Below are 12,244 nucleotides of genomic sequence, written 5' to 3'. Positions count from 1 at the left end.
AATAAAACTCTCAAAGGCATGATTATGGGACTCCCTGAAAAACTCCGCAGGAGATGGGATATCCTTCTACCATGCCTCCTTTTTGCCTACAGGGAGGTACCCCAGAAAGGAGTGGGCTTCAGCCCCTTTGAACTTCTTTTTGGACACCCTGTTAGGGGTCCACTCACACTTGTAAAGGAGGGTTGGGAACAACCTTTAAAAGCTCCTAAGCAGGATATTGTGGATTATGTACTTGGCCTCAGATCAAGGATGGCTGAGTACATGAAAAAGGCCAGTAAAAACCTTCAGGCCAGCCAAGAGCTCCAGAAGCAATGGCATGATCAGAAGGCTGTTTTGGTTCAGTACCAACCAGGGCAGAAAGTGTGGGTCTTGGAGCCTGTGGCCCCAAGAGCACTCCAAGATAAATGGAGTGGACCCCACACAATTGTTGAAAAGAAGGGTGAAGTCACCTACTTGGTTGACTTAGGCACTGCCAGGAGTCCCCTTAGGGTGCTCCATGTCAACCGCCTGAAACCCTACTATGACAGGGCTGATCTCACCCTGCTCATGGCAACAGATGAGGGACAGGAAGAAGACAGTGATCCTCTACCTGATCTCTTCTCTTCCACAGAACAAGATGCTCTTGTGGAAGGTGTAGTTTTGGCTGATTGTCTTACTGCTGAGCAGAAAGATAATTGCATAAATCTCCTAGGACAATTTTCAGAACTCTTCTCCATTGTGTCAGGCACCACTTCTTGGTGTGAGCACACTATAGATACTGGAGACAGTTTACCTGTCAAAAGTAAGATCTATAGGCAGCCTGACCATGTCAGGGACTGCATAAAGCAAGAAGTTCAGAAGATGTTGGAACTAGGAGTGGTTGAGCACTCTGACAGTCCATGGGCTTCTCCTGTGGTACTGGTACCAAAACCCAATTCTAAAGATGGAAAGAAGGAAATGAGGTTTTGTGTAGACTATAGAGGTCTCAACTTGGTAACCAAAACTGATGCTCACCCTATACCCAGGGCAGATGAGCTAATAGATACTCTGGCATCTGCCAAGTATCTAAGCACTTTTGATTTGACTGCAGGGTATTGGCAGATCAAAATGTCAGAAGATGCTAAACCTAAGACTGCATTTTCTACCATTGGAGGACATTACCAGTTTACTGTAATGCCTTTTGGTTTGAAAAATGCACCTGCCACTTTTCAGAGGTTGGTGAACACAGTCCTGCAAGGGCTGGAAGCTTTCAGTGCAGCATATTTGGATGATATAGCTGTCTTTAGCTCCAGCTGGGATGATCACCTGGTCCATCTATGGAAAGTTTTGGAGGCCCTGCAAAAGGCAGGCCTCACTATCAAGGCTTCAAAGTGCCAGATAGGGCAGGGTAAGGTGGTTTATCTGGGACACCTTGTTGGTGGGGAACAGATTGCACCACTTCAGGGGAAAATCCAAACTATTATTGATTGGGTTCCCCCTACCACTCAGACTCAGGTGAGAGCCTTTCTAGGCCTCACTGGGTATTACAGGAGGTTCATTAAGAACTATGGCTCCATTGCAGCCCCTCTTAATGACTTCACATCCAAGAAAATGCCTAAAAAGGTATTATGGACAGCAAACTGTCAGAAAGCTTTTGAGGAGCTGAAGCAGGCCATGTGCTCTGCACCTGTCCTGAAAAGCCCTTGTTACTCTAAAAAATTCTATGTCCAAACTGATGCATCTGAATTAGGAGTAGGGGCAGTCCTATCACAACTTAATTCTGAGGGCCAGGATCAACCTGTTGCTTTTATTAGTAGAAGGTTGACCCCTAGAGAAAAGCGTTGGTCTGCCATTGAGAGGGAGGCCTTTGCTGTGGTCTGGGCTCTGAAGAAGTTGAGGCCATACCTGTTTGGCACTCACTTCATTGTTCAGACAGACCACAAACCTCTACTTTGGCTAAAACAAATGAAAGGTGAAAATCCTAAATTGTTGAGGTGGTCCATATCCCTACAGGGAATGGACTATACAGTGGAACATAGACCTGGGAGTAGCCACTCCAATGCAGATGGACTCTCCAGATATTTCCACTTAGACAATGAAGACTCATCAGGTAATGGCTAGTCTTATTGTCCTTCGTTTGGGGGGGGGTTGTGTAGGAAAGTACCATCTTGCCTGGCATGTTACCCCCATTTTTCACTGTATATATGTTGTTTTAGTTGTATGTGTCACTGGGACCCTGGTAACCCAGGGCCCCAGTGCTCATAAGTGTGCCTGAATGTGTTACCTGTGTAGTGACTAACTGTCTCACTGAGGCTCTGCTAATCAGAACCTCAGTGGTTATGCTCTCTCATTTCTTTCCAAATTGTCACTGACAGGCTAGTGACCATTTTTACCAATTTACATTGGCTTACTGGAACACCCTTATAATTCCCTAGTATATGGTACTGAGGTACCCAGGGTATTGGGGTTCCAGGAGATCCCTATGGGCTGCAGCATTTCTTTTGCCACCCATAGGGAGCTCTGACAATTCTTACACAGGCCTGCCACTGCAGCCTGAGTGAAATAACGTCCACGTTATTTCACAGCCATTTTACACTGCACTTAAGTAACTTATAAGTCACCTATATGTCTAACCTTTACCTGGTAAAGGTTAGGTGCAAAGTTACTTAGTGTGAGGGCACCCTGGCACTAGCCTAGCCAAGGTGCCCCCACATTGTTCAGAGCCAATTCACTGAACTTTGTGAGTGCGGGGACACCATTACACGCGTGCACTACATATAGGTCACTACCTATATGTAGCTTCACCATGGTAACTCCGAATATGGCCATGTAACATGTCTATGATCATGGAATTGCCCCCTCTATGCCATCCTGGCATTGTTGGTACAATTCCATGATCCCAGTGGTCTGTAGCACAGACCCTGGTACTGCCATACTGCCCTTCCTGGGGTTTCTCTGCAGCTGCTGCTGCTGCCAACCCCTCAGACAGGCAGCTGCCCTCCTGGGGTCCAGCCAGGCCTGGCCCAGGATGGCAGAACAAAGAACTTCCTCTGAGAGAGGGTGTGACACCCTCTCCCTTTGGAAAATGGTGTGAAGGCAGGGGAGGAGTAGCCTCCCCCAGCCTCTGGAAATGCTTTGTTGGGCACAGATGTGCCCAATTCTGCATAAGCCAGTCTACACCGGTTCAGGGACCCCTTAGCCCCTGCTCTGGCGCAAAACTGGACAAAGGAAAGGGGAGTGACCACTCCCCTGACCTGCACCTCCCCTGGGAGGTGTCCAGAGCTCCTCCAGTGTGCTCCAGACCTCTGCCATCTTGGAAACAGAGGTGCTGCTGGCACACTGGACTGCTCTGAGTGGCCAGTGCCACCAGGTGACGTCAGAGACTCCTTGTGATAGGCTCCTTCAGGTGTTAGTAGCCTTTCCTCTCTCCTAGGTAGCAAAACCCTCTTTTCTGGCTATTTAGGGTCTCTGTCTCTGGGGAAACTTCAGATAACGAATGCATGAGCTCAGCCGAGTTCCTCTGCATCTCCCTCTTCACCTTCTGATAAGGAATCGACCGCTGACCGCGCTGGAAGCCTGCAAACCTGCAACATAGTAGCACAGACGACTACTGCAACTCTGTAACGCTGATCCTGCCGCCTTCTCGACTGTTTTCCTGCTTGTGCATGCTGTGGGGGTAGTCTGCCTCCTCTCTGCACCAGAAGCTCCGAAGAAATCTCCTGTGGGTCGACGGAATCTTCCCCCTGCAACCGCAGGCACCAAAAAGCTGCATCTCCGGTCCCTTGGGTCTCCTCTCAGCACGACGAGCGAGGTCCCTCGAATCCAGCGACACCGTCCAAGTGACTCCCACAGTCCAGTGACTCTTCAGCCCGAGTTTGGTGGAGGTAAGTCCTTGCCTCACCTCGCTGGGCTGCATTGCTGGGAATCGCGACTTTGCAAGCTTCTCCGGCCCCTGTGCACTTCCGGCGGAAATCCTGTGTGCACAGCCAAGCCTGGGTCCACGGCACTCTAACCTGCATTGCACGACTTTCTAAGTTGGTCTCCGGCGACGTGGGACTCCTTTGTGCAACTTCGGCGAGCACCGTTTCACGCATCCTCTTAGTGCCTGTTTCTGGCACTTCTCCGGGTGCTACCTGCTTCAGTGAGGGCTCCTTGTCTTGCTCGACGTCCCCTCTCTCTGCAGGTCCAATTTGCGACCTTCTGGTCCCTCCTGGGCCCCAGCAGCGTCCAAAAACGCCAAACGCACGATTTGCGTGTAGCAAGGCTTGTTGGCGTCTATCCGGCGGGAAAACACTTCTGCACGACTCTCCAAGGCGTGGGGGATCCATCCTCCAAAGGGGAAGTCTCTAGCCCTTGTCGTTCCTGCAGTATTCACAGTTCTTCAGCCTAGTAAGAGCTTCTTTGCACCAACCGCTGGCATTTCTTGGGCATCTGCCCATCTCCGAGCTGCTTGTGACTTTTGGACTTGGTCCCCTTGTTCCACAGGTACCCTCAGACAGGAAACCTGTCTGAGGGTACCATCGTTGTTGCATTGCTGATTTGTGTTTTCCTTGCATTCTCCCTCTAACACGACTATTTTGTCCTTAGGGGAACTTTGGTGCACTTTGCACTCACTTTTCAGGGTCTTGGGGAGGGTTATTTTGCTAACTCTCACTATTTTCTAATAGTCCCAGCGACCCTCTACAAGGTCACATAGGTTTGGGGTCCATTCGTGGTTCGCATTCCACTTCTGGAGTATATGGTTTGTGTTGCCCCTATCCCTATGTTTCCCCATTGCATCCTATTGTAACTATACATTGTTTGCACTGTTTTCTAAGACTATACTGCATATTTTTGCTATTGTGTATATATATCTTGTGTATATTTCCTATCCTCTCACTGAGGGTACACTCTAAGATACTTTGGCATATTGTCATAAAAATAAAGTACCTTTATTTTTAGTATAACTGTGTATTGTGTTTTCTTATGATATTGTGCATATGACACTAAGTGGTACTGTAGTAGCTTCACACGTCTCCTAGTTCAGCCTGAGCTGCTTTGCTAAGCTACCATTATCTATCAGCCTAAGCTGCTAGACACCCTATACACTAATAAGGGATAACTGGGCCTGGTGCAAGGTGCAAGTACCCCTTGGTACTCACTACAAGCCAGTCCAGCCTCCTACACCCAGTGCTCATAAGTGTACCCTGTATGTGTTACCTGTGTTATGACTAACTGTCTCACTGAGGCTCTGCTAATCAGAACCTCAGTGGTTATGCTCTCCCATTTCTTTCCAAATTGTCACTAACAGGCTAGTGACCAATTTTACCAATATACATTGGCATACTGGAACACCCTTATAATTCCCTAGTATATGGTACTTAGGTACCCAGGGTATTGGGGTTCCAGGAGATCCCTATGGGCTGCAGCATTTCTTTTGCCACCCATAGGGAGCTCTGACAATTCTTACACAGGCCTGCCACTGCAGCCTGAGTGAAATAACGTCCACGTTATTTCACAGCCATTTACCACTGCACTTAAGTAACTTATAAGTCACCTATATGTCTAACCTTCACCTGGTGAAGGTCGGGTGCAAAGTTACTTAATGTGTGGGCACCCTGGCACTAGCCAAGGTGCCCCCACATCGTTCAGGGCAAATTCCCCAGACTTTGTGAGTGTGGGGACACCATTACACGTGTGCACTGTACATAGGTCACTACCTACGTACAGCGTCACAATGGTAACTCCGAACATGGCCATGTAATATGTCTAGGATCATGGAATTATCACCCCAATGCCATTCTGGCATTGGGGAGACAATTCCATGATCCCCCGGGTCTCTAGCACAGAACCTGGGTACTGCCAAACTGACTTTCCGGGGTTTTCACTGCAGCTGCTGCCAACCCCTCAGACAGGTTTCTGCCCTCCTGGGTTCCAGCCAGGCCTGGCCCAGGAAGGCAGAACAAAGGACTTCCTCTGAGAGAGGGTGTTACACCCTCTCCCTTTGGAAATAGGTGTCAGGGCTGGGGAGGAGTAGCCTCCCCCAGCCTCTGGAAATGCTTTGATGGGCACAGATGGTGCCCATCTCTGCATAAGCCAGTCTGCACTGGTTCAGGGATCCCCCAGCCCTGCTCTGGCGCGAAACTGGACAAAGGAAAGGGGAGTGACCACTCCCCTGACCTGCATCTCCCAGGAGAGGTGCCCAGAGCTCCTCCAGCGTGCCCCAGACCTCTGCCAGCTTGGATTCAGAGGTGTGCTGGCACACTGGACTGCTCTGAGTGGCCAGGGCCAGCAGGTGACGTCAGAGACTCCTTCTGATGGGCTCTTACCTTTCTTACTAGCCTATCCTCCTTCCTAGGTAGCCAAACCTCCTTTTCTGGCTATTTAGGGTCTCTGCTTTGGGGAATTCTTCAGATACTGAATGCAAGAGCTCACCAGAGTTCCTCTGCATCTCCCTCTTCACCTTCTGCCAAAGGATCGACCGCTGACTGCTCAGGACGCCTGCAAAACCGCAACAAAGTAGCAAAGACGACTACTGCAACCTTGTATCGCTTCATCCTGCTGGCTTTCTCACCTGTTTCCTGGTGGTGCATGCTCTGGGGGTAGCCTGCCTCCTTCTTGCACCAGGAGCTCTGAAGAAATCTCCCGTGGGTCGACGGAATCTTCCCCCTGCAACCGCAGGCAACAAAAGACTGCATCACCGGTCCTCTGGGTCCCCTCTCAGCACGACGAGCGTGATCCCTGGAACTCAGCAACTCTGTCCAAGTGACTCCCACAGTCCAGTGACTCTTCAGTCCAAGTTTGGTGGAGGTAAGTCCTTGCCTTCCCACGCTAGACTGCATTGCTGGGTACCGCGTGATTTGCAGCTGCTCCGGCTCCTGTGCACTCTTCCAGGATTTCCTTCGTGCATAGCCAAGCCTGGGTCCCCGACACTTTAACCTGCAGTGCACAACCTTCTGAGTTGTCCTCCGGCGTTGTGGGACTCCCTTTTCTGACTTCGGGTGGACTCCGGTTCATTCCTCTTCTAAGTGCCTGTTCCGGTACTTCTGCGGGTGCTGCCTGCTTCTGTGAGGGCTCCCTGACTTGCTGGGTGCCCCCTCTGTCTCCTCATCCAAGTGGCGACATCCTGGTCCCTCCTGGGCCACAGAAGCATCCAAAAACCCTAACCGCGACCCTTGCAGCTAGCAAGGCTTGTTTGCGGTCATGGGAAGTCCTCTGCAAGCTTCTTCACGACGTGGGACATCCATCCTCCAAAGGGGAAGTTCCTAGTCCTCTTCGTTCTTGCAAAACACCAAGCTTCTTCCATCCGGTGGCAGCTTCCTTGCACCCTCAGCTGGCATTTCCTGGGCTCCTGCCCACTCTCGACACTGTCGCTACTCTCTCTTGGACTTGGTCCCCTTGTCTTACAGGTACTCAGGTCCAGAAATCCATTGTTGTTGCATTGCTGGTGTTGGTTTTCCTTGCAGAATCCCCCTATCACGACTTCTGTGCTCTCTGGGGGTTGTAGGTGCACTTTACACCTACCTTACAGGGTCTTGGGGTGGGCTATTTTTCTAACCCTCACTGTTTTCTTACAGTCCCAGCGACCGTCTACAAGCTCACGTAGGTTTGGGGTCCATTCGTGGTTCGCATTCCACTTTTGCAGTATATGGCTTGTGTTGCCCCTATACCTATGTGCTCCTATTGCAATCTATTGTAACTTTACACTGCTTGCATTACTTCCTTTTGCTATTACTGCATATTTTTGGTATTGTGTACATATATATTGTGTATAATTGTCATCCTCATACTGAGGGTACTCACTGAGATACTTTCGGCATATTGTTATAAAAATAAAGTACCTTTATTTTTAGTATATCTGTGTATTGTGTTTTCTTATGATATTGTGCATATGACACCAGTGGTATAGTAGGAGCTTTACATGTCTCCTAGTTCAGCCTAAGCTGCTCTGCTATAGCTACCTTCTATCAGCCTAAGCTGCTAGAAACACCTCTTCTACACTAATAAGGGATAACTGGACCTGGCACAAGGTGTAAGTACCTCTGGTACCCACTACAAGCCAGGCCAGCCTCCTACAGTGGGCCATGCACTGAATGCCCAACATAAGTTCAAAGAGGCAGAGCCAAATCCTTTCTGTGGAATAAAAAGCATGACAGAAAAAGATCCCACTTCTTGATGAAGTTCTCTTAACAGTCATAATGTTCCATCAATCAACGAGATTGCAGGTGGCATTCTATGCAGAAGTGGTAGGACACACCAGTTGATCTCACATTGCTGACATGTAAAAGTAGATTAATGTCTTTCTCTGGTTTTAAATCACCATCTTGAGAAAACCTACCCATTAAAGGATCTTTAGGAGTGCCCTTGAAAATGCCTTAGTGGGTGTACTCCTCAGAGGAACTTCCTCTTGGTATCTGGTGGCATGATACACCACAACCTAGATGTACTTGTTGCCTGATGCTGAGGAAGGGTGTGGGCAGTCAAATGGATCTGTGATGTCAATGCTCATAAGTTCAGGTGGCACCCTACCATCAGCAGCAGAAATTGTACTGTGATCTTACAAGCTCCTTTACCACTCATTTTGGCAAGTACGACAGATCCTACAGAATCTCTTTGTGTCTCTACCAGTAAAACGAAGAGTCCAAACTATCCTGGGATATGTTAATGCAGTTTAGATGCCCTTTGTAAAAAGTATCTGTTAAGCAACATCCTCCTATGTAATCGCTTTAGGGTCAACACTTAAAATGTAAATTTCATCTTCTGGCTTCTCTTCATAACACTCTTCCTTGAAGGTACTGCTGCTTGACTCTAGTTAAGCAGCATATTCAAGAAAGGGACCCTACTCCCAATATACACATTACTTTAGCCCAAAATGTTTCTCCATTGAGGGATTCTCATTATAGGACACTTGAGCCAGCACACACAAAAAGGCCCAAATCTAACAAAAAGCTAAGACCTTTAGGGCCTTATTGAGAGTTGGGCGGATGGAAAAATCAGTCTGCCAAATTCCCGACAGGGTGACCGCCGCCTACGTGGCGACCTCCCCGCTGGAGACATTAAGAGTTTCCCTCTAGGTCGACGGGCAGAAACCTAAGTTTCTGCCTGCTGGTCTAGCAGGAAACAGGCTACAGCATTGTCTCTGGCTCGTAATAGAGCCAGCAGCAAAGCCGTAGCAAGCAGGGTGCAGCAACACCCTTGCAAGACAGTGAACTTTACGACAGTGCTGGGTGGGGGGGGCTCCTCACCAGTGAAGGGGCACCCCTGTGGCCCCCTGCACCTGTTCTCCATCAGCCTTTTCATGGCAGTTTTACTGCCATGAGAAGGCTGGTGGAGAACAAGATCATAATCCACAGGGCAGCACTGCTCTGGCAGGATAGGATCACCTGTCACAGACAGACTGCCAGGAACCAAGATCCTGGCAGAGCTGGAGGTCTGACCGCCAGCGTTGTTATGTGGCAGTCGGACCGCCACATCCACAGTGGTCCAGACCGCCACCGGGAGTGTGGCCGTCATAAGACCGCCACACTCGTAATGAGGGCCTTAGTGTTGCTAATGCTTGTAGTTTTTGTTTCAAGTTCCTCCTATCTGAATGTTTTTTTAATTAATCTCCATTATGGGGTGGCTTTATGCCTGGTGTACATTTTTCACAGGGTCCCCCTTTGTAGGGGGCTGGCCTGGCTTATAGTGGGTACCTTATGGTACTTACACCTTGTGCCAGGTCCATTTATCCCTTATTAGTAGATTAGTAGTGTTCTAGCAGCTTAGGCTGATAGAGGTAGCTATAGCAGAGCAGCTTAAGCTGAACTAGGAGACATGCAAAGCTCCTACTATACCACTTATATCATATAGCACTATATCACAAGAAAAAACAATTCTCAGAGTTACTAAAAATAAAGGTACTTTATTTTAGTGACAATATGCCAAAACTATCCCAGAGGATATACTCCCTTAGGAGGTAAGTAATATACACCAAATATATAGACACAAACCAAAATCAGTTAAGTAAAACACTTAGAAAAGTAGTGCAAACACTGTAGAACACAATAGAATCCAATAGCAGACAGTAGCCCTAGGAGCAACACAAACCATATGCTCCAAAAGTGGAATGCGAACCACGAATGGACCCCAGGCCTAGTGTAGTGTGTAGAGGGTCACTAGGAGTGTAAGAAAACACTAAGGGTGTCCACGATACCCCACCCCAAGACCCTGAAAAGTAGGAGTAAAGTTACCCTACTATCCGAGAAAGACAATATAGTCGAGATAGGGGATTCTGCAAAGACAACAACTGACTGCAAAACACTAAAGATGGATTCCTCTACCTGAAGCCCTGCAAAGGAAGGGGACCAAGTCCAAGAGTCACGCAAGTGTCCAGGGGGGGCAGGAGCCCACTAAACCCCGGATGAAGGTGCAAAAGGGCTACCTCCGGGTGGAAGAAGCCGAAGATTCTGCAACAACGGCAGGTGCCAGGAACTTCTCCTTTGGTCAGAAGATGTCCCACAGCATGCTGGAGGATGTAGAGTTGTTTCCACGAAGAAAGACCGCAAACAAGCCTTGCTAGCTGCAAGAGTCGTGGTTGAAGATTATGGGTGCTGCAGGGCCCAGGAAGGACCAGGAGGTCGCCCCTTGGAGGCCGAGACAGAGGGGGCACTCAGCAACACAAAAGAGCCCATGCAGAAGCAGGCAGCACCCGTAGAAGCACCTGAGCAGGCGTTCAGGAAATCTGAGCACGGCGGTCGTCTCAGCACAACGAAAGAGGGTCCCACGAAGTCGGAGGTCAACTCAGCGAGTTGGGCAATGCAGGACGGAGTGCTGGGGATCTGGGCTGTGCTGTGCACAAAGGAAGTCTTGCAAAAAGTGCACAGAAGCCCTAGCAACTGCAGATCACGCAGTACACAGGATTACTGTCTGGCGTGGGGAGGCAAGGACTTACCTCCACCAAATTTGGACAGAAGGACCACTGGACTGTCAGGGTCACTTGGATCCAGCTCCTGTGTTCCAGGGACCACGCTCATCAAGATGAGAGGGGAGCAAGAGGACCGGTGATGCAGAGGTTTGATGCCTGCGTTAGCAGGGGGAAGATTCCGTCGACCCACAGGAGATTTCTTCTTGGCTTCCAGTGCAGGGTGAAGGCAGACAGCCCTCAGAGCATGCACCACCAGGAAACAGTTGAGAAAGCTGGCAGGATTAGGCGCTACAATGTTGCTGGTAGTCTTCTTGCTACTTTGTTGCGGTTTTGCAGGCATCCTGGAGCAGTCAGCAGTCGATCCTTGGCAGAAGTCCAAAAGAGAAGGGCAGAGGAACTCTGGTGGGCTCTTGCATTCGTTATCTGCTGAGAAACCCATAGGAGAGACCCTAAATAGCCCTCAGAGGAGGATTGGCTACCTAACCAGGTAAAAGCCTATCAGGAGGGGTCTCTGACGTCACCTGCTGGCACTGGCCACTCAGAGGTCTCCATTGTTCCCTCACACCTCTGCATTCAAGATGGCAGAGGTCAGGGACACACTGGAGGAGCTCTGGGCACCACCCCTGGGGTGGTGATGGACAGTGGAGTGGTCACTCCCCTTTCCTTTGTCCAGTTTCGTGCCAGAGCAGGGGCTGAGGCTCCCTGAACCGGTGTAGACTGGCTTATGCAAGGAGGGCACCATCTGTGCCCTTCAAAGCATTTCTAGAGGCTGGGGGAGGCTACTCCTACCCAGCCCTTAACACCTATTTCCAAAGGGAGAGGGTGTAACACCCTTTCTAAGAGGAAATCCTTTGTTCTGCCTTCCTGGTACTGGGCTGCTCAGACCCAGGAGGGCAGAAACCTGTCTGACGGTTGGCAGCAGCTGTAGCTGTAGAGAAAACCCCAGACAGCTAGTTGGGCAGTACCCGGGGTCCATGCTGGAGCCCCGGGGATGCATGGGATTGGCACCCCAATACCAGATTTTGCTTGGGGGGACAATTCCATGATGTCAGACATGTTACATGGGCATGTCCGGAGTTACCATTGTGAAGCTACACATATGTATTGACCTATATGTAGTTCACATGTGTAATGGTGTCTCCGAACTCACAAAGTCCGGGGTAATTGCCCTGAACAATGTGGGGGCACCTTAGCTAGTGCCAGGGTACCCTCACACTCAGTAACTTTGCACCTAACCTTCGCTAAATGAGGGTTAGACATATAGGTGACTTATTAGTTACTTAAGTGCAGTGTAAAATGGCTGTGAAATAACGTGGACGTTATTTCACTCAGGCTGCAGTGGCAGTCCTGTGTAAGAATTGTCTGAGCTCCCTATGGGCGGCAAAAGAAATGCTGCAGCCCATA

At 49.5% G+C, this 12,244-nt stretch overlaps 1 protein-coding gene across 1 annotated transcript in view; it reads left to right on the top strand.

The window, feature by feature from the left end:
* Positions 1-12,244, top strand: part of LOC138249111 (lysozyme g-like) — a 177,567-nt gene that overhangs the window by 164,295 nt on the left and 1,028 nt on the right. The window lies entirely within an intron of this gene.

Source organism: Pleurodeles waltl, chromosome 8 (assembly GCF_031143425.1).
Source record: "Pleurodeles waltl isolate 20211129_DDA chromosome 8, aPleWal1.hap1.20221129, whole genome shotgun sequence".
In the NCBI taxonomy this organism is placed as follows: Eukaryota; Metazoa; Chordata; class Amphibia; order Caudata; family Salamandridae; genus Pleurodeles; species Pleurodeles waltl.
This window is presented reverse-complemented; position numbering and strand designations above follow the sequence as displayed.